Source organism: Artibeus jamaicensis, unplaced genomic scaffold (assembly GCF_021234435.1).
Source record: "Artibeus jamaicensis isolate MK-2021 breed Jamaican fruit bat unplaced genomic scaffold, CSHL_Jam_final contig_482, whole genome shotgun sequence".
NCBI classification, from domain to species: Eukaryota; Metazoa; Chordata; class Mammalia; order Chiroptera; family Phyllostomidae; genus Artibeus; species Artibeus jamaicensis.
Genome location: NW_026521857.1, coordinates 10680255 through 10703072, shown reverse-complemented (window position 1 = coordinate 10703072; position 22818 = coordinate 10680255). Strand labels below are relative to the sequence as shown.

General features: G+C 41.9%; 1 long non-coding RNA gene across 1 annotated transcript in view; it reads right to left on the bottom strand.

Annotated features, from left to right (window-relative positions):
• Window positions 1-22818, bottom strand: part of LOC128627898 (uncharacterized) — a 337323-nt gene that overhangs the window by 174251 nt on the left and 140254 nt on the right. The gene's annotated exons all lie outside the window — the stretch shown is intronic.

Below are 22818 nucleotides of genomic sequence, written 5' to 3'. Positions count from 1 at the left end.
TTGTGAAAAGTCTTCCAACTAGATAACAGCAGGCAGGGCACTTGGGCTGTCTTTTGACTTCGGCTCTGGTCGACGCCCCTCCAGTCCAACAGATTTCTCACTTTCTACGATTTCCGTTCTGACCCCATGGTACAAGAACACAAGGAATTCAAGGAGGAAGTAGAGAGTTGGACTAGGTCTTGACTCCTAAAAGCCCATGTACCTAACTAATAATCCACGTCACAGCACCCACTTTCCTGCTACCTGCCCGTGGACCATGGCGGGTGGGAAGTGAGAAGAGAAGAGGAAGAATCCGAGCTGTTAAAACGCAAAACCAGGCACCACAGGAAAAGGGAGATAGATCATCAGAACTCTGGCCCCGGCAAGATAATGCATCTCTGGAAAAGAGAAGAGAGGAAAGGAGAGTAGAAGAAAGTTACTTGACCAGCAGCAAACAGGACCTGAAGCAAAATGACAGGGAATGGTAGGCTGCAGTCGAGTCCTCAGACTCCTCCAGAGTCTCAAAGGGAGCCCTTCTGCATGGCCACAGGGAGGGTGCTGGCAGTGCAGACATCCTGGCACTGCCACCAGGCAGAGGATGAGGCCAAGGCCAGGCCACACGCAATGCTGGGCTGAAGGACAGGGCCTGTGTAGAGCACAGGACTGGAACTGACTGCACTGCCACAGCAGCCCCAACTGACCTCAGAGACACTCCCAAAGCCACGGCTAGCATCCAGCACCCAGCTTTCAGAGGTAGCTTTCCTTTTACAAAGGAAAAAGAAGAAGAAGAAGAAGAAGAAGAATGCTGGTCCACTCATTAACTGCATTATGTGTGGTTTCATACCTTAAGCAGTAGCCAAGGAAGACACTCTGGCTTGCAAAGGGGGACACCTCTCCCCTCCTACTGAGATGGAGAAGGTGCCCAACGAGAAGTGTCTGGAGCCTGGTTCTCCACCCCAGGCCCAGTGGCTTCTCAGTCCCTCGGCTGAGCCCATCCCTGGGTTCCTCTCCTTTGTGTTTCTCCCCAAGTGACTCTTAGAGTCACTATCAGGAAGGTAAGGGAGGAAAATCCTATATGTAAATATACATCCTAGGAGGGTCAAAGCTGTAAATTTTGCACTTAAAAGCATTATATAAAGTATAATTTGGTATTGTGTTTATTGTTGTCCATAAAACAGTAGGTGATGTTTTATAGTTAAAAAGGAACTTTGAAAAGAACAACTAACTTATATGCTGCCCACTAAGTATGTGGCTTTGTGTCAGGTACTTGACAATCATACAATTGAACAGTGGCCAGACTGGGAGGCAGCTATTCTGACACCCATTTCCCACAGAAGAAAACCAAGGCCCCCAAAGTGAGATAATTTGCCTAGCATTAGGGAAATCAGTATTCAAACAGGGAGGAACGGGAGACCACTGTTTCCAGAGCACCACTGCTTTTGCACACTATCACACAGGCATCTGCTCACGTGGGTGCTGTGCCCCCCTTGCCCCTCCCCACTGGCCTCTGGTACTGTTTAGAAATGATAAAAGATGCCCTGGCTGGTGTGGCTCAGCAGACTGAGCATCAGCCTGTGAACCAAAGGGTTGCCGGTTCACTCCCCAGTCAGGGCATATGCCTGGGTTGAGGGCTGGGTCCCCAGAAGGGGGACACCAGAAGCAAGCACAGATTGATGTTTCTCTCCCTCTCTCCGCCCTTCCCCTCTCTCTAAAAATAAATAAAATTAAAAAATTTTAATGTAAAAAATGATAAAAGAAACGATAGCTCCACAAGTTATTTTCACAAGCCAAATATCAAATGAGGACCAGCAAGTCTGGAGCAAAATTAAAAGTGATGGAGAGACACATCTCACACAACAGGTCTGCTCAGAGCGGGTGCTGTGCAGATGGAGGGGGTGTCCCCACGGTGGATGGAAGGGTGTCATTAACGTCTGTGATGGAGCTAGGAACCTTACAACTGAGGCATTTCCACCTCTGGCCTGTTTATCGTGCGTTTTGAAACTGGGGGCAGAGCAAGTCAGAAATTCGTGTTTTTAAGTACGGCCATGTAGGCCACTTCGTTTCCCACACTGGAGGACGTGCCTGGAGGCCCCGGCCTGCGGGGAGGCGGCGTGGCTGACACGGTGGTGCTTTTCTTCCTTTCTGATGACGGACATACTTCCCGCCATCTTCTTGGCGGTTGAGCTGTTGGGGTTTTTTCCCCACCATCATAGTCCTGTTTATGAAAATCACAGCTAGTTGATAGCAGGGAAAGAAGCTGCAGGTGTTGGGGAAAAGACAACCCTCCAAATTAGCATTTTCCCTTTAAAATATCATAAAAATTCCCCAAATATTATAAGTCAAGCACCCTTAATTTTCTGCAGATTTTCATTTTTCAATGTGAACAAGATCCTTTAAGCTCAGGGAAGAATCATCTCACAGGAGAAAGATGAGCAACCCAGAGCCAGCCGTGAGCCAGCCACACGGAGACAGACAGACAGCCACACGACCCGGAGTTCAAGCGGCCGGCTCACGCATGGCGATGCACAGGAAAGGACCACAGGCCCACCCAGAACGGCTGCGTTAACCACCAGGAATGAATTCTGATGAGCAGGTGTTCCAAGCAGAGAAATACTTCTAATCAGAATCACCCTGGGTTTCAAAAATAGATTTTAAAGATCAATTTCTACTTGTACATTTTAAACATAGAAAAAGGGAACCTCAGGATATTAAGAATATTAAAACTGTTCATGGGCCTTAGGTTTTTTTAGAACAAGCCTTGAACATTACTTTTTCCCCTGATGTTGCTTTTTGATACATGTATCAGATTGTTATTATGACATGGGAACATTTTCTGATGGACCTAAAAAGCAAACCCCAAAAAATCTCTAGCTGCTTTTTTAAAAACTACAAAAAAAAAAAAAAAAGAGAGAGAGAGACATGCAATCATTCTATACCTAGTGCATCAGGGCTAGACTGGATTAAAGGAAGTTAGTTGGTAAATAAAACCAATGGTGACATTGTGATGATACACCATCTGGTCAACCTCTTCCTTTTACAGATGAGACCCAGAGAAATGAGCACTTGCCTCAGCTAGGAAGCCAAAGCTTGCTCAGGTTTCCTCTCTCCAAACACACTGTGAGATACTTTCCACTGTGAGATACTTTCTTTCCACTGTGAGATACTTTCTACATATCATTGACATTTTTCATTCCTATTATGGGTAAGGTAGCTGGCTAGGCGGTATTATTGTAGCTTGTTTTCACTGCTGCAGCTTGTACCTCTTCTTCGAGTGCATTTGCACTAATATACAATGTACGTTAGTTTTCTATTCCTGCATGACAAACTGCTGCAAACTTAGTACCAAAAGCGTGCATTAGTTCACAGTTCTTCAGGTCAAAAGCCAAGGATATCATGGCAAGGTTCCCTGTTCAGCATAATCTCAAGACTGAAATCTAGGCGTTGGTTGGACCGAATTCTCATCTAGAGGCTCCAAGGGGGAAACAATCCCACTTCCAAGCGGATTCTCATCGTTGGTAAAATGTAGTTCCTTGCATTTGGTTGGAGGTCTTACCTCCTTGATGGCAGGCACCTTCCCAAACACCTGCATTCCTTGCTCCAGGGACCCTCCATCTTCCATCAGCAAGACAAAGCTCTTCATTCAAAGACCTGTTGTGATCAGGTCAGGCTCACCAGAATACCCCTCTCTTAAGATTGCCCACGCCATGTAACATAATTTAAAATTCATCACATTCAGTTCCAGGGCGTTATTCAGGGCACATGTGCAGAATGGGTCAGGGAGGGGATCTTGAGGATCATGTTCAAATTCTGCCTTCCACACAGTGCTACAAGGCCATGTTTATTTTCCCCTCAACACTGCGTAACTACAAAAATAATTATCTGAAATTTCAGTGATGAAGTATCCTGGACACAACGTAGAAAGACCTTTCACAGAAACAAGCAGACTCCTTGTACTTTACTTACTGTATCAGTAGGAATGGAAGACATGAACATGAATAAAGGGGGGTGATCTGGGGGGAGACTGAAGTAGGGATGCACAGAGATAAAGCTGGCTTGAAAGAAGAAACTTCCATCCCTTATGACATAAGACAGACCACATGAAAACGGCTGGTTCAAGACTGTCACCTGAGCTCCCTCCCTCCCTCCATCTTCGGGTTTATACATATCCGACTGGCTTCCTTAAGGCAGAGCCATACCCGCCAACTCTGAGGGTACACACACCACCCAGCACACATGTGGTGCCCAATAAATACTAATTCAAACTAACTTCAGATACAAGGGAATGTTTGATACATGCTGCTGACCCCACCAAGTTTAAATTAATCAGCTGTCTCCCATCACCAAGCAAAAGCCACAAACAATGGAAAGGGGATTGGGAACTTCCTGTTAAAAAAAAAAACAACACAACTTCCTTTCACTTAAGGTCCACTAAAATAAAAGTAAAGGAGATTTTAGAATGCAAAAATCTGTAAAGGCTAAAAGACTTGGAAGACAACAGCAAAGATGTTGTAAATTAAAAAGCAGGCTGAAGTGTGGTAAGTGAATGACCAGCACACCCAAGAAGGCAGAACCCTAAATTAGCCATGGGGACAGGTGACCATCCAAGGGCTTCCGAGTACCTCAGAAGGTGGAGGGTTTTGTTTTCTGTGTTGTTTTTTTCCCCAGAAATGAAGAACCTCAGGTCCCAGCCCAGACCCACTTACACAGAATATGCATGTTAACAAAACCTCAGGTGCTGCCCTGGCTGGCGTAGCTCAGTAGATTGAGCACGGGCCTGTAAAACAAAAGATGGCGGTTTGATTCCCCATCAGGGCACATGCCTCAGTTGCAGACCAGTTCCCAGCAGGGGCCAGTTCCCAGCAGGGGATGCAGCAGAAGCAACCAGACATTGATATTTCTCTCCTTCTCTCCTTCCCTGCCCTTCCCTTCTAAAGATAAATAAATAAAATTTTTTTAAAAACCTCAGGTGCTACAAATGCATATTAATTTTAAGTAGTATTAATTTAGTTCAATCCTTCTTTTCTGAATGTGCGTGTAATTTCAAGTGTTCCAGGAATTTGAAATGTGAAAGAAAATAAAACCCAGAAGACAACAATAATAGCAAATTTATTTATATTATGTCAGGAATCCAAATGAGAAAACTATCCGTACAGAAGACACACAAATACTACAAATTAAAAATCTAATTGGACTCGGGTTTGTTTTGTTTTTACATTAAACAAAATAACTTTATTTAGCAAGGATTTTGTACATCTTTGTATTTTTGAAGGAGTTGCAATATTAAACATTTGCAATTTATATTACATGTGTAAGCATTGAAAATTAGCAAAAATGACATTTTTCCTTACATTATTATAACTCAGAAATTTTTAAAACAGTAGTCGTTCACTCTTGCTGTCATTTGAAAATGTTTTACTGTGGTAAAGTATATGACCTGAAGCTTACCATTTCAATCACTTTTAAGTGTTGGTTCAGTGGCACTGCGTTCATTTGCACCTGTGCACCCTCATCACCACCACCCAATCACAGAATTCTTTCACTTTACAAAATTGAACCTGTGCCCACTTAAGATTAACTTCCCCATTCCCCTACGCCAGCCCCTGACAACCACCATACTATCTCTGTGTAGGAGTTGGACTACTCCAGACAGGACATGTAAGTGGAATTATAGAATAGGTGTTCCTTTGTGACTGGCTTATTTCACTTAGCATAACCCCCTCAGGGTTCATCCATGTGGGAGCATGTGTCAGAATTTCCCTACTTCAAAGCTCAATAATATTCCACTATATATATACAGTAAGGTCTGTCTGGAAAAAGCACAGCTATTACTAACATAGTAAGAACAACTGGCAGCACATCCATGTAACCTGGCAGCCAGAGAGTAGACTGGAATGCACATGTGTCAACAATGACAACTTCACTGTACTAAGCAGTGGGGTTGGTAGATGCCATTGAGGGAGCATGTGTGCTGTGTGGCCACCACATTCAAAATGACTGAACGAGTAGAGCAATGAATCTGCATCAAATTTTGCATGAAGCTTGAACATTCCTCTACAGAAACTATCCCAATGATTCAGAAGGCCGCAGCCATGGTGATGGGCAGCTTCATCATGACAAGACACCCACTCATGTATTATGTTTTATGCAGAGTTTTATAGCCACCCAGGTGACTCAGCCCCCCTACAGCCCAGATTTGGGACCCTGCGACCTCTGGCTTTTTCCTAAACTAAAATCACCTTTGAAAGCAAAGTGATTTTAGACCATTGGTGAGATTTAGGAAAATACGATGGGGCAGCTGATGCTGACTAGGAGAACTGTGTGAGGTCCCAAGGTGCCTACTTTGAAGGGGACTGAGGCACCATTGTCCTATGTACAACATCTCTTGTGTATTGTATCTTCTTCAGTAAATGTCTCCATTTTCCATTTTCGCTGCTGGACACATTCTGGACAGACCTCACTGTGTGCCACATTTTGTCAGTGGGACACTTGGGTTGCTTCCACTTGTCAGCTATGTGTGAATGTATTTTTAAACTCTTTTTCCCACCCATTAAAAAAAAGTCTGCCTTTTTGAGATGATGGAAACTTTAAATTTTAGGGAAAAAATGCATATCCTTTATGGAAACATGGGACAGAGCTGAGTGGGAACTAAGAGAGAAAGGACTTACCACGACTTTGAAGCCGCAGGTTTTTGAAGGTCAAGGCAATGCAAACAGTCCCACTCACCTTCCAACATAACCCATATTCTCCTCTCCCTCACGTGGCTGGACCACCCTCATTTTCTCAGAGGTATTTTAAAAAATACTCTCCTCATTACCTACTTCGGAGAAGAATGAAGAGAAAGCTCATCTGAATAGTGGAGTCACTGAATTAGATTTTTTAAAGCAAAGCAATTTTATTACTTTCAACCTATGGGAAGCTAACAAATCGTCGGTGGAGCCTTAGGCTCACATTTTAATGAACACGAGAGAATCAGATATAATTTCCATATCAAGCGCTACCGTGGAAATGGAGACTTCTGAAGCACTGAGGACATTTGTAAAGTTTATACTCTAGAATTTTTCAACACACCACCGCAACGTCGATGAAGGCTGAGCAGGCAAAAATAAACTTTAGCCCAACATTTGAGATTAACAGGGTTTATTCTATTTGAGCTTACCGTTAAAATTCTTTACTAAGAACAAATTTTAAAAGGCAACTGAAACATTTGAAGGAAACACACAAAAGCAGATTTACAACTGACTCATATATTTCCACTCTCTAGGCCTGGATACTTGAAACCAACACAATTAATAAGGGAAAAGGGAAAAAAAGAACAGAAGTAATTCCCATCATACCATAAAAGCTTAGGGGAAAGAGGAAAGAAATAATATGATCAATTTTTTGGTAGAAGAATGAGTGATCAAAGACAAAGGCAAACTAGAAAAACAATCAAATATTTTTTGAAAACCCAAACAATAAAATTCCCTCAAGCTTGATAATGTTTTATGTTGAAAGGTTGTCTATTATTCATTTCCAATCTCTGCCTTCAAAAGTGGAATAAGAAACATCTGCATCTCCAAATCATTGAATAATAGCATATAAATATATATATCCTCCCTTTCATTTGTTTTCCATGAACATTTTCAAATTGACAAGTGCTAGAATTCATCAAGATCATTACTCCCCACCTGGATTTGGCATCCTTAAAGAAGGGGGAAAAAAAAGAAAAACACATCCCTCTTCTGTCTCATGAATATTCTGCAGGGAGGCAAACAAACCAGCAGTAAAAATAAGCACAAAGAAAGCTCTTAGAAACAGCACCTAGACTGTGGATATGGGCCATTTAGCCTCTTATGTAGTTTGCAAAGGCCTTTCAGTGATAAAGATGGAGTGGGCAGGGATCAGGAGTGTTTAACATCCTTCCATTCCCATATCTTTGTGACTCCATCTTGGAAGCCGTGTGAAGAAAAAAGAGACTAGTTTTACGTTTTCTTGGTTCTATGGGCTCTGTTCACTTTGATGTTATCAGAGGAAGCTGGGGGTCCGGGGAGAAAGTCTTCCCACGGTGAGATATGAAAAGAATGAAAGGGAATTATCAAGGGACAAAAAGAGAGAGCTAGCAGATCACCCTTAGTTTTTTGTTTGTTTGTTTTTATTAAAAGGAGAAAATAAGGCAGACAAATATCAGAGAAACTAATTATTCTGCTTAATAAGGAAAATATTAAACACCTTTTAATTAACGATTATTAGTGCCTACTACATATGCAAGGAGTGAGAATACCCTTGGATGATAAATTTACCCTCCCTCAGAGGGCTTACATTGTGTTGGACACAAAACTTATAAGACTTCTCCCTCTCCTTATGGGAAGAAATGTATTGTTCACAGTGTAAAATCCAGAACACCTAAGTCTAGCAAAGGCACAGTAGCCTTCCCTCAACCCCAACTATAGTTCTGCTTGTCATGGTTTCACTTACCCATGGTCTGACATATTAAAGAAAAATTCAAGAAATAGTTCATAAACTTTAAACTGTGCTCCTTTCGCCCTGGCTGCTGTGGCTCAATGGATTGAGCACTGGCCTGTGAACCAGAGTCACGGGTTTAATTCCTAGCCAGGGCACATGCTTGGGTTGCAGGCCAGGTCCCCAGTGAAAGACGCACAAGAGGCAACCACACATTGATGCTTTCCTCTCTTTCTCCTTCCCTAGCCCTCTAAAATTAAATAAATAAAGTTTTAAAAAACTGTGTTCCCTTCCCAGTATCATTTTGAAATCTCATGCTTCTTAATCCCCCCAGCTGGTACGTGAATCACCCCTTTGTCCGGCATCTCCACACTGTAGACATTCCCTGGTAGTTATTCACTGAGTAGCTGGCTTGGTTATCACACTGACTGTCACAGTATCACTGTGCTTGTGTTCGACTATGCCTTGTTTTACTTAATGGCCCCAAAGGTTTCTAGCGATGCTGGCAATCTGGATATGCAAAGAGAAGCCATCAATTGCTTCCTTTAAGTGGAAAGGTGAGTAGGTGAGTATAACACAATATTTTAAGAGAGATAAAGACCACACTCACATAACTTTTATTCCAGTATATTGTTATAATTGTTCTGTTTTATTGTTATTGTTAATCTCTTACTGTGCCTAATTTACAAATTAAACTTTATCGTACATGTGTGTAGGGAAAAAATGTACTATATTCAGGGATTGGTACTACCCACTGTTTTGGGCCTTTGCTAGGGTCCTTGGAGTGTATCCCCCATGGATATGGGGGGGGGCTCCTGTATGGACACAGGCGTAACTCTTGGCTCCAGTCACCCTTTGCCTTCTCTACCTTTCGTGAACACTCCATGGTCTTTCTTACTCCCTGGACCTCACACTGGCTCTTTCATCTGTCATCTTCCTCATCTCTAAAGAAGACTCCTGACTCCTGGCACAACCCTACCATCTTTGAGAATGCCAGTTTAAACATCACCTCTGCTGAAGCCTCCCTCAAATCCAGCTGTGACTTGTAACTCCTCTAGGCTCCGACAGTAACAGCGCTCAGAGGCCATGACACATGAGACAAGTGACACTGTGATTGTGTTCCAGGAAAGTCTGTGAACCCCTCAGCAGAAATGAGTTGCTTTGTGTATGTCTAAGACAATATGTGTCACAATGTGTTATTATGCTCAATACATGTTTGCTGAATCAGTTTAAAAACAAACCAACAGAATGTCACTCCTGCGCTGCGTGCTGATGGAGTCATGCTGTCTCTGGTGTGTGCTCTTCCTGAGTCACCTCTGCCAGTGGGTCCATTCTGAGCCCAGAAAGGCAGGGTCCCCTAGCTGTGCATGACAGATTCTGGAGGTCAGGTGCAAAAATTGGTAGGACTGCTCTTATAAGAGCTCACAAGGTAACTCTGATAAACAGCCATGTGTGGAAATCATTGGAGCTTTCCACACTTCATTTTTACCAGTTCTAGTAACCTTGCCCATCAGTCATGGCTTCTAGATGTTCTATGCCCAGGTCGTGAGAAGGGTTTACTTCTAGGATGAGTCTAGAGCTTTCAGGCTCATTATGTTACTTTCTGATTAGGCAATGAGAGGTGTGAATTCTTCCAAGCACATCATCCCTACATTTATTTGTTCAACAGGTTTGGTCATGTGCTACAAAGCAACTTTGCAGTGAATGATTGACCACGGTACAACGGTTGTTCCCTAAGATAATAAGGAGGTGAAAAACTCCTATCACCTAGTGGTGTCAGAGCTGTGGTGACCCATTTTTCATGCATTTGTGTTGATGCTGGTAGAAAACCCTACTGTGCTGCCAGCCGTATGAAAATATAGTACAAACGATTATGTACAGTGTGTACTACGTGATAATGATAACAAATGTCTACGTTACTGGCTCATGTATTTATGATACCATACTTCTTGTCATTATTTTAGAGTGTACTCTTTCTACTTATAAAAATAAGTTTGCTGTAAAACAGGATGCTACGTTAGTTTTGCCAGCCTCATACATCTTAAATCTCTTGATTGCACCATTTCTCTTATGCTTGATTTAGTCTCCAGTTTGGCTTCTCATGGCCTCTGAGCGTTCATACAAGGACGAAATTGCCTGACAACACATCTTCTCAGAACACATCCCTGTCGTTAATGGACACATGACTGCATTTACTTAGCTTCTTCCAAGGGCTAAGTGACACTTGCTTCATTTAAAGGACTGTTCACTAACAACTTGATCTTGAACTCTTTCCTTAAAGGAAGATTTTTTAAAGCAAAGAGCAGTGTATATGATTCCAATTCAGGACAAAGTGGGAGGCAACTTACATTTTTAGCTCTTAAGTGGGTACTCATGGCCATATGTAGCCCCTGAGGGGAGATTATATACTAAATATAGAACAAGGCTCATCTATACAGTATAATTGTGGATTTCTAAGTTTCAGTTGCCAAGCCACAAGAAATAAGGGAGCTATTCAGAGAAGTGAATTAGTTTAGCAAATAGTCCGTGTTGTCCACCAAATCAGCTTTCATTAAAATAGGTTGCAACTGAGAAAAATGTTACTTTTATCTCTACACATTTATATATTTGATACCTTACATGCTTAACTACTGCTTGGATTTTCTGGTTTTCCTTCCACCCCTGACCAAAGGATAACTGCATTGCCTTTTACTGAACTATTGTGATGGTTTTTCAAGTACCCAAGTCCCTGGGTGTGACGGGCTTGTGCACCTGGAATCTCGATTTGTTTTAAGCAATATAAATAGAAAAAAAAAAGGTCATTTGTCTTGGATGTTAAACAAAATGGCAGAGGGACGGTTTTTATAGAGTGAAACTAACAATGCTTATGATGAAAATAAGGAATCATAACAGCGGACGCAATCTCCCTCATTTGGTCTGCGCAGAGGAAAGTGTGGTCTGTAAACTCCAGACATATCTAATGCTGAGCACTTGTTCAGAAGCTCTAGTGAAACATCCGGCTTTTGTTCGTATCCACAAGTGTATTTTAGAAAAAAAAGAACCCAAGGCACATACAGAGGAAGCTGCTAAAACACTGACTTCTAATTAGACTGCTAACATCACTGGAGGAAAAGGAAAATGGATCTGTCTACTGTTTCCTTAAAATCCGCTACTGTTTTATCTGAAACCTATAAACAAACATCCTAATACTGCACTGTACTGGAGTTCAAAAGTTCAGCAGAATCTGAAGAAATGGTAGCACAACAGGGAAGAGAGGACAGTCTGGAGGCTGCAGGGCTGCAGATGGGAGAAGGGTTACTGGAGCCTGCTCCTCCCACTCAGACCATCTGCAAAAGCTTAGGTCTTAGCAACCAAGCTGACCTTCAGGCCCAGAGTCGTTACTCAAACTGCACCTGCCCAGGATTAAGTTTCCTGCTAGTGAATGATTGTTTCTTTCCTTTAGTCTGCAAACAGCTGTCACGTGATCAAGTGGCAACGGAGCAGAGGAGTAGAGGGAGCAGGCCTCTTGCAAAAGGGCTTAACAGGAGACCAAGTTGGGTGATTCATCTCCTTTAAAAACCTATTCCTGAAAGACTTTTGCATGTTTATATCACTTCTTGTTTCAGCTCACAGATAATTAAAGCCTGTCAGAGACAGAGCTCTAACCTGGAAAATAGACTATCTCTATGACTCATTAGAGCTCTTAAGAATGAATGGGACTCATTGTCTTTCTCTTTTCTCTCTGACCCCCTGAAGGCTGCTAAATCTATGGTTTCTAACCTTGTTGAAAACAAGGGAAACTTTGAAAAGTAATTCGTTGTCTCCCGGTAACAAGAGAGTTGCATGGCAGAAATCAGTTACACCTGCTTGTTAGGCAGTTCGATAATCCAAATAATATGTCCACGGGATGCAGAAAATAACCTCGGACAGCCATCTCATCAGTGATGGAGTAAACTCTCAGGTGCACGTGCACTCAGAGAAACAGCTACTACAAAAGGGGGGTGAATTTACATAACATTCCCTCACGATTTTAGGATATTCCACTCTGTCCATTGCACAGAGCACACTGGCAAACAAAGGAGCGCATTATTAGTTATGCACAAGGCATGTTACATAGTGTAAGAAAGGGCAAGATTGTTCTAGCCAATATTTCTCATGATGGCTTCCCTGAAAGGACAGTTCCAGGTTTCATTTAAAAAAGAAAATACATGAAGCTATATTTATGTAAAATGCTTCCCAATGATTAATTGAAACTCAGTACCCCACCTGCAATCAGAGTGAACCGGTAGGGAGGGCGGCTTGTTGAGCCTTCACAGACCTCCAGGGGCCACAAATCAATGTGGGGAGCAGAGTTGCTGGGCAGCAGCTTTGTCCTAAGAATTTCAAATCCCGTGTAGCAAGCATGTGATTGCCTCTCTCTCCCCTCACACACACACACGCACACATGCACACACACATGTACCCCACAGCCTAGACATGCCACAAGTGTGATCCTCCTGCGGAAACATAATCATGAGATTAGATGAGCATGGATTAAGTGGAAAGCAGGCCAGTTTAGATGTACTCTTCGGAGCAGGGAGTTATCAGACTCCCTACTTTGGACTTATCAGAGGCAAAGAAATAAATTTACGGTTTAAGAAAAGAAGAAAGTGCTTTTCATTACCCATTCCCATCTCCCCATAACCAGGCTCCAAGCGCACCGGGCAGGGGAAGGCTGACAGGCAGCAATCCCCACTGACGGCATCAGGACTTAACGGAGGCCCGGGTGTTGAAAAGGGTCTTCCTTACTTTTTTAAGCAATAAGACAAGACATGCTGAATACTTGTGGTTGATTACTGAAGCGCCTAAGTGAAGGCCCAAATGATTCTGAACACCTGAGAAATATAAAAATTCTTTCAAAATGCTCCAACTGAAGTACCTTATTTTAGATTACAAAGTGGATTTTATACATTTCAGCTTTATTTAAAGGAAAAAAAACAGGCAGATCAGTTTATTTTCTGAGCACAGTATTAATGACAAGATGACATCACCAACAGCCAATCAGAAAGCTCCCTGGTGTCTGGTGTTCTAACACCATTTCATATTTATGGATAAGCACCAGAAGGGTGTCAACCCTAAGCTGCATTTCCCTCCTATTCACTTCTAAATAAAGTGCCTGCTTTCATTGAGTAGCCAAACTGGAAAAAAAAAGAGAGAGAGAGAAAAACCCTCATAGTCTCTCTTCCTCCTCATCCCAGCCTGTTTTCAGACAATCCCTAAACAATAAGTGGAAGGCTGGGAGAGCGGCTGGGACCTTGTGTCACTGCTTCCTGCAAAGCTACTGAATGCACTCTGCAGCTTCAAAAAGTCCTTCACTGACAAACCAAAGCCAAGGCTTCATCCACAAAACCCCTAAGAGCGGGGAAGGAGAGACTATTGCAAAAGATAAGGTCAAGGCTCTCTACTCAAGAAATAAATGCAATCAATTTTCCTCCTATTTTTTAAAACTATTATCTATTCCCACTGCTGCCTCCCCCTCTAAAATTTTTTGAAGAAAGAAGAGTTAACCCAGAAATGGTTTGTCCTAAACCAGCGCAGACAGAACAGTTCAGGGGTTCAGCTTCCCATTCCCCCAGACTGATGGAGGCCAAGTGTCACCAATGGGCCCCAGGAAAAAGGCAGTGGGACAAAACCTGCACGGCTATGATGGTGACACTCTTCTCAGGGCTGTGCTAATTGCTGAGCTCCTGGGAGATGCAGTGGCCAGAGCATTTGTCTTCAGTCTAAAATCAACAATCCATAGGAACAGAAATTGCTACTACGATCCAAACTCTAAGCAGCACAGAGATGTCTGTGGCGTCCATGAAAAATTCCTGCCCTAGACAACTGCAGCATGCACCCTGCTCTCACACTTCTCCCCGAGTCTTGTCTAGTGGTGGGTACCGCCCTTTCCCTCTTCCACACCCCTAACCATCTGATGTTATATCCGAACTGCTGGATCAAGCCCAGAACCAGAATTATAACATGTAATAAAGATGCTTGGCCATGCAGCAAAGATGACAGAATTTGCCATGCTGGCCTGGAGCCAGAGTGACAGATCCTGAGCTGATGTTCCTTTTCTACAGATTTAACAATGTACAAGGAGGAAAAAAATTAATAATCTGCTCAGAGCAAATTCAGTGCCTACAAGCGCCTTCAGGTTTGGTTCTGACAAGCTCCCCTTTCACCACACACCTCCAGGACTTTCCTGGAGGCCAAAGGCAGTGCGAATAACGAGGCTGCAGCCTGTCCCTCTTCATATTTCACTTGGCTTAAGGGGAAACCACCAGGCAGATTGAAAGAGAGAAGAGGCAGAACTGGGGTCCTCACTGTTTGGGGGCTGTGCATTCAGAATCATTTCTCACGCACCCATCCAAGCCAAAGCATAAAGACTCCTGTTACATCAGAAAGCTTGTGTATTTATACACAACTCATATACACACTGCTACGTGTGGAGTCCCCGTGCACATCGGAAGGATAATGATGCAAAGAAAAGAGCTGTGTGTGAAGCCAAGAAGAAAGAATCTGACCTAGAACCTATAAATCGTTAGGTCACCTGGACCTGTGGAAAATGGGGAAAAAGTGGTTTTAGATGCCTCATTTAAAACACACACACACACACACACACACACACACACAGGAAAAGAGTTCCTTTTGTCCCATGTGCTAAGCAATGGGTATTGTCATTTTCCAAGTTATAAAACTCCACAAAGAAAAATCAAAAGACACAAAAATCTGAGCACTCAACAAAAAGGGAATTAAATGGTAGCACACTGGTATCATAAATCCAAAAATAATTATTTTTGAAGGGCATTCTTCCCAATGCCCTTTTCTAAGTCGAAAGGAATCCTTTCCAAAAAAACCCACCTGTTAGGAAGCCCTGCTATCTCTCTCTAGTCCTGGGGGGCTCCGTGCTAATTGACAGAAAGGGAAACTAATTTGGACCATCTGAAAATCATTTACATTTGGTTTTAGTTATATTATATGAGGGTAGTAAGTTGGCAACAAATGCCCCACCCTAATTAGGTTTAGTTTAGAATAATTTTTAATTTTATATTCCCTCAGCAGGAGCCAACTAACAACTGTAGGCAGTGGTCGCCTGGCAGAAGGAAGAAGCCAAGTGTGGATTTTGTAACTGTCATGGATGAGTAATGCACATGCAGCAAATCATGGTCGCAGCACAGCCTCAGCTCAGGGTGCAAGTGCTGGACAGGCACCCAGAGAGCCACGTCTGCCGGCGATGTCCTGCGTGTCCCAGACATGGTGTGCCCAGACATGGCCAGGTGCGACAGGCATGGGGGTGAGGCCCATCAAAGATATGTGTTTTATTCATTATAATCACTGCCTTTTTCTCAACTTTTCCATACCCCCGGTCCTTCCCTCAGTTCTTCAAAGGTAAGGCTGTTGCTTATATTTCTTAGGGTCTCTAATTCCAATCCAAAATATGTATTCACAACACATCCACTTACTAAAGTCAGAAATAGCAGGTTGAATTGGACCCGATTCCAGCTCCAGAAGCTACACACTTCGACTGCATGGTCCGTCACAAAAACATTTGGAGAGTCACTGCTCAGTGATCTGATCCAGTAAACATAGGTGAACCCAGGCCGGGAGTTTCCTATTATTTTTTTGAAATGTAAAGTGCAGAAAGCCTCACGTCTGTTCATGTGTCACGGCGTCTGCTTCCTCTGCCATCTTTGTTATGAATTCTCTTTCTTCATTATTACCAAGCAGTTGGTGTATAAGCTACCTCACGAGATGAAGCTACCTACTTCATCTCATTCTAGCTTTTGCCTTTCAAATAAATCCACTTTCATTTTCTTTTTTAAAAAGAATTTATTTATTTATTTATTTATTTATTTATTTATTTATTTATTTATTTATTTATTTATTTATTTTTAGAGAGAGGGGAAGGGAGGGAGAAAGGGAGAGAAATATCACTGTGCGGTTGTCTCTCCCGCATCCCCTACCAGGGACCTGGCCCAAAACCCAGGCATGTGCCTTGACTGGGAACCAAACCAGCGATCCTTTGGTTCACCAACCTGCGTTCAATCCACTGAGCTACACCAGCTGGGCCAATTTGGCTTTCTTTGTGTGTAATCTCTTTGTGGAATGCAGATATATTGTGTCTGCTTTGAAATTCATGAGAGAAAGTTTAGAAAAAGAATGTACGTGTGGGGAAAAGGTATTACCAAAATATGAGAATATCATTAAAATAACCATCTTTCTTTGTCCACCCCGTTCTGCATGCAACCCCCAAGTAAAATTTCCTATAGTCCCATCAGTGGGAAAAAAATACTGCTTGGGTTAAATCAATGATCAAATCAAATACGGGTTTTATTTTCATTATGCATTTGAAATGAACAATAAAAATAAATATGGGTTTGAGGAATTAGTAAAGAAAATTTTAAATCCCATTTAAAAGACTCATTTTGAGATGCCTTAGAATTTGGGGCACGAGGAGTAGGGGAGACATTTAAGTTGCTATGAATCACTCCTCTTACAGACAACACATGCTCAGTGGTTCCTGGTATTTACATATAGAGAAGACAAACTGAAAGGCAATTTTAAAATGAGTAAAAGCCAAGGTCACAGAATAGAAAGATTATATGAATAAAAACACCACTAAAGCATCTCCTTCTGTTTCCAAGAAAATTCTTCCGGTTCCACAAGAGGCAACTCTACTCCCTTGGATAAGCAGTTTCCATTTGCAAAGCTAGGAGAGTGGCATACGTGGGCCTTACCATTCGTCCAACATCCTGTCCCCCAAACAGGAAATAAATCATGGAGCTGAGGGACTCTCCTCTCATTACCAAAGGAAAAAGAACCCCAGAGGTAACTTCATACTCTGAAACAATATACTCCAAGGTAGTGAAATTGTTCGTTCTGTTTACAAGGACTTAAGTCGGTTCTTAAAAACATTTCATTTGGACAGTTTGCATCTCCCTTCATATGATCTGGTTTCTGTGTAAAACTCAGGCCTCTCACACGGGCAGCAGTGCATTCGCAGGCACGTTCCCAGGTAATAGGCTATGTCTATTATAACGTCGGTGTACTTGAGAGTGGAGGAGGGCACAGTTACATCAGCATTATGGGTCATGTTGTCACATGCAGGAGAAAGGTAGAAAATGAGTGTGAAAAGGACCAGGCACAGTGAAAGTAGGGTTATTAATCCCATTTTTTAACACCCACGACAGCGGTCCATAAGTTCAATGTCCTAAGGCAGTGCTCCTGGTTTCCCTATTTAGTGGGTTCTTTACTTCTTACCTTTTATCTAATTATAGTTAAGCCTCTGGATTTGGAGACAAGGCTAGGATATGAATTTCATAAAAATGAAACAATTACCAAGATACTTACTTATCCAAGCATATGATTCCAATTGACAACCATAATACCTTAGGAATCCAAGGGGCCTGTCCCTAACCTTCATAGTACTTAACTGTTCAGTAAAAAACCAGATGTTGGCCCTGGACAGGTAGCTCAGTTGGTTAGAGCATTGTCCCAACTTTGCAGGTTCAATACCCAGTCAGGGCAAATAGAAGAATTAACCAAAGGATGCATAAATAAGTGAAACAACAAACCAATATTTCTTTCTCTTTCTCCATTCGTCTCTATCTAAAATAAACAGAAGGAGGAGGAGAAGGAAGGGGAAGAGGAGGAGAGGGGGGAGGAGGAGGAGGAGGAGGAAGAAGGTTAAAAAAAGATGTCTATACTTGAAACTTATCTTCTAAATTACTGAGTATGGGGAAGAATAACCACAGGTTGTACTCAGGGATGTGACTAATCCTTGCCTGCAAATCATCACTATATATATATATATATATATATATATATATATATATATATATATCCTAAGGCCAGATCTACACAAATAATTCATCAAACCATTTGCCTATTCTAATAATTTAAAAATTCAGATACAACCTCCTGTATGTAGTGAAAGAATTGTGTATTACAGTAATGATACGTTGTTGTCCCCTTGAGTGCTTGTGACATTTTTCTTAAAATTGGGGTCACATTTTGAGTAATAGAAATAACTCGCACATTGCAAAGAGGATTACTACCAATTAATGACATTCTCAGAACCACCCCATAGGGCTGTGCAAGCCCGGCCCTACATGATCATACAAGAGAGCGAATGAACATACAACCAAGCCCTCACCTGCTGGCAATCACATGGCCTAGGGACAGTCAGAAGGGATGTCTTTCTAATTCATTAAAGTTTTTCTGCAACCCTGAAACCCTAAAAAGCATACTGGGTATGTTATTTAGTTGCAGAGATACCTGGAGTCTGATTATAAATATTTACACTTAAAAAAAATAACAGGCCCAAAATGGAGTCACTTATGCTAAACTCCATGTCACCAAAATGAAATTTAATTCACAGTTTCACCTCTCCCAGAATAGAAATCATGCACAGTCAGTCAGGAGTCACCTGATTAGCACACGTTAGGTCATCTGCCTTAAAGGCCCCTCCCATCTCCTAAGAGAAAGTAACCTTGCAATAACCAACCCACTTTTTTGCCCAGTACAACTTCCTTGTCACTGCTTCCTTCCACTCACGAAAGTCTTTGCACAGCTCCTCAGAGCTCCTTCTGTCCGCTAGATGGGACACTGCTTGATTCAAATCCATTTTTGCTCAAATAAACATTAAAATTTAAATATGCCCTAGTTTAACTTTAACATATGCATACATACATTACCCATGTGTATGTATACAAATATCCATGTGTATCATTTCAAACTCAATAAGTTTGAGTCCATCCAGTTGAATTTTGTAATGAATATATGTGAAAAGGTTGAGCTCATCCCTAGTGCAGTACTCAGCAGAAACTATACAAATAGTTTCCCAAATCTACATTATTTGAAGTTATGAAGGGGGAAGAAAAGGTCCACCAAGAAGACAAAAAGAAGCTAAGGATATGAGTCAATACAAGGTAAAAAGAAGAAAAATAGAATGAATGTCTATCAACAACATGGTAGAGAGAGGCCAAGACTGGCAGGACTTGACCCACACAAGGTAATCTTTAGCTTTCATTCCATTAACCCATGGGCTAAGTAATTTAAGTGATTTAAGCATGGAGTCTTAAAGAGGCCAGAGTCATGGGTTCATCCATATGTGAATCACACTGTTTCTGCTGCAGGGCCATAGATTTTGTGCTTAACTCAAATTAGCATCTCGCATATGCTTCCAACTAGTCACAAGGGAGGTCAGAGCATGGGGGTACACTCACACAAATCCATCATCATTACTGGAAGAAAAAAAAAAAAGAAAGAGACCCCAAGGCATCTGCTCTCCTTGCAAGGTCCTTCAGAATTGAGCTTACCTGGAAATGAAAGCACATTATTGAATCAAGATAGCCTCAACTCAGCTCTGGCTGGGTAGCTCAGTTGGTTATAGTATTGTCACAATATGCCAAGGTTGTGGGTTCAATCTATAGTCAGGGCATATATAAGAAGCAACCAATGAATGCATAAATAAGTGAAACAACAGATCAATGTTTTTCTCTCTCCTGCTTTCCTCTCTCTATAATCAATAAATAAACATTAAAAATATATACATTAAACAACAAAAACCCCAACTCTGGCAGGCCTGAGTTGTACCATGGCTTCATCAATGTGCTGTTGCTTTGCTCCTAGGTTGAGGAAAAGGGGCTTGCCTGAAGTCCCAAGCATTTGTGTGTTACTATTGAATTTATCATCCTGAGCCCCAAGCAATTTTGTTTCCCCAGAAGACAGATAAACAAGCCTTGAAAATTATGCTAAAATTGAGAGAAAAATTGGTTTCAATTGTTCAAACAGACACCCTTCGAAATTAAATATCACTCACATTCATAGTCTTTTTCCCAAACTCCTGTTGTGATTGGTTTATATTACAAGACTAATGTCACTGCAACAGCAAATAAACCAAGCAGTTTGGGTACTGTAACACCAATAATCACTAGCTTTACTTCCTTCTAAGTGGCTTTGTAGAGAAGCTGCATTATTTTAAATGAAAAAGTTTGCTTCAGGCTCAACTCTCACATTCCAGGGTGTGGTGAAATTTAACAATCTCATTAAAAGCCCTCCGATGTTGGGAATGACGATGATGGAAATGCTGACCCAACATTAGCCACAGCTGGCACTGCCAAAGGCTCTGAAGTAGGCTATCGCTCCTCTCCTCTGTGAAGTCAGTCTCCAGACCGAGGGCTTTGCAACTTGAAACTGTAGAGTGGAACTCACCAGCAGAGAAAGCTTCATGCAATAAGGGCCAGAGATTTTGGGCTTTAAGAAATTCAGTGTTGACTAAGACACACTTTTTAAAGTATTTGCCCAACTTATTATTAAACTATCAGAAGCTGGAGAGAAATATGCAGGTTTTACTTAAGGAATGGCTTTACACCCACGTATCTCATAATGACAGAGAAAGGAGAACCCAACAGAAAGGAGCTGTGATTTTTTACATGCAAAGGTCAACAGTTAACAAAGACATTAGTCTATTTGTTTAACGTTACATCTTATCTTTAAGTTCAAATGTGAATGAGTGAAAAGGAAGGAATTCCCTGGGAAGTGACTGATAACAAAGCTAGAATCTCCTTACTGAAGGTTCCTCAACCCAAATTATGATCATTTCAAAGGCTAGAGTGTATATATTTCCGAGGGGAAAAAATGCAAAAGTAAAAAAAAAATCACCTAGCTTGGGGGCCTTAGTGATCAAAAAAAAATCGCCTACCTTGGGGGTCTTAATGACCCATGGATGCGTTTTCTATAAAGTGCACTGATTTTGCAGACTGGCGGCTGTTTTCAGTGCGACCTTCCTTACCATGCCATGAACCACGGAATTCGTTTCCTTCAGGAAAACCCTTGTTCCCAAGGCTGGACTGCAGAGCTAACCAAGAGGCATGCTGCGTATCAGAAGGCTTATGGGTTTCCCAGGCTACCCCCCAATTAAGGTTATTCGGTAATGATGCAATTACATTCCCTTAATCTGATTTTTTCAAGTCATTCTGTCATCAATAACTGAGACCACCATGCCTGGAAGGAGTCCTGAATAGGAATAAGATTTGTTTACAAACTGAGAAAAACGAGCCCATGTATACATACCTTAATGAAAGTTCCATACTCTCCCCAGGAGACAATACCAAGGATCGGCCTCAGCTACCACCTGTGTATGAATGATCCCCTCGTTCCGACTGCCCTCCTACACGGATCACATCTGTACAGTCTCAACGCTCCCCTTGCAGGTGAGGCAGGAAACTAAGTGTCAGCGTGCCTAAACCAGAACGCACAGCCTAGCGACCCACCCTCCTGAATTCCTCAGCTTCATCAAAGGTCCCGCCATCTACCCAGACGGAAAGCATTTCTAATCACTGGTTACCCCTCTTTTATTCTTTTATTCCTCAGATGCAGTATCATTTTACTTTTTAATAACGCCTCTCCTTCATATAAACCACTTTGTTCCATCGATATTTTTCATCTAGTCATTACAATACAAAGCTCACTTGTTCACGGCCAACAGTCCCCAAATCCGTCAACCAACTACTTCAGTCCCATTGGAGTAGTATTTGTAATCCAAAAATCTGCTTCTGTTCCTCTTTTTTGTTAAATTCTTAAATGACTGCTCCTGTCTACTAGAGTGGGTTCTCAAATGATAGTGGAATAAGAATCATGTCTATGTGTGAAGGGGAAAATTATTATAATACAGATTCCAGAGTCTTCCACAAAGAGTCAGTAGTTCTGGAGTGGGGCCCAGGAACCTGGGTTGCACATGTCTCCCAGGGGTTCTGACTAGGAGGACTGAGAATCATGCTTTCAGGAACAACAGACTACAAGATACACAGCTCCTTCCAACGGTGTCCAAGGCTCTTCAAGATCCAGCCAAGGTTTCATTGGTTAGATCATATCTGTCTATCCTGAAATTAAAATCTAAGTAGTATAACCTACCTGCACAGTAATTTTCAAAAGAAAATCACTATAATATCCTAAGTATAAAGTGGTAGAAGGAAAAGAAGAGGTAGATACTTTCCATTAATTTAGATTATTTAATTTAAAGATTTGTTCACAGCTTCTAAAACATATAAAGAAGTAGACAAAATGCTTGCATCTGTGCACAGGATCACCATGAACACAACAGCTACAAACACTGATGGGCAGCATTTTCACTGACACCCCAGGCTCCACAAGTGGGTACGACCACTGATGACATGAGTTTCCCAAACTGTGAAAAAACTTAGTCAAGATCCACATAAAGCAATGTATAATCTTCCTCCTTCTTACAAATTACTTTTATTCCTGGAAAATCCTAAGCACAAATACTTTGCACCTATATGTAAAGCAAAGTCAGGTTCCAGCTCAAATACTTGAAAGAGGTTTTGCTTTGAACCGTGCGTAAAGGTCGGCTGAGACCTATGAGGACCACACTTC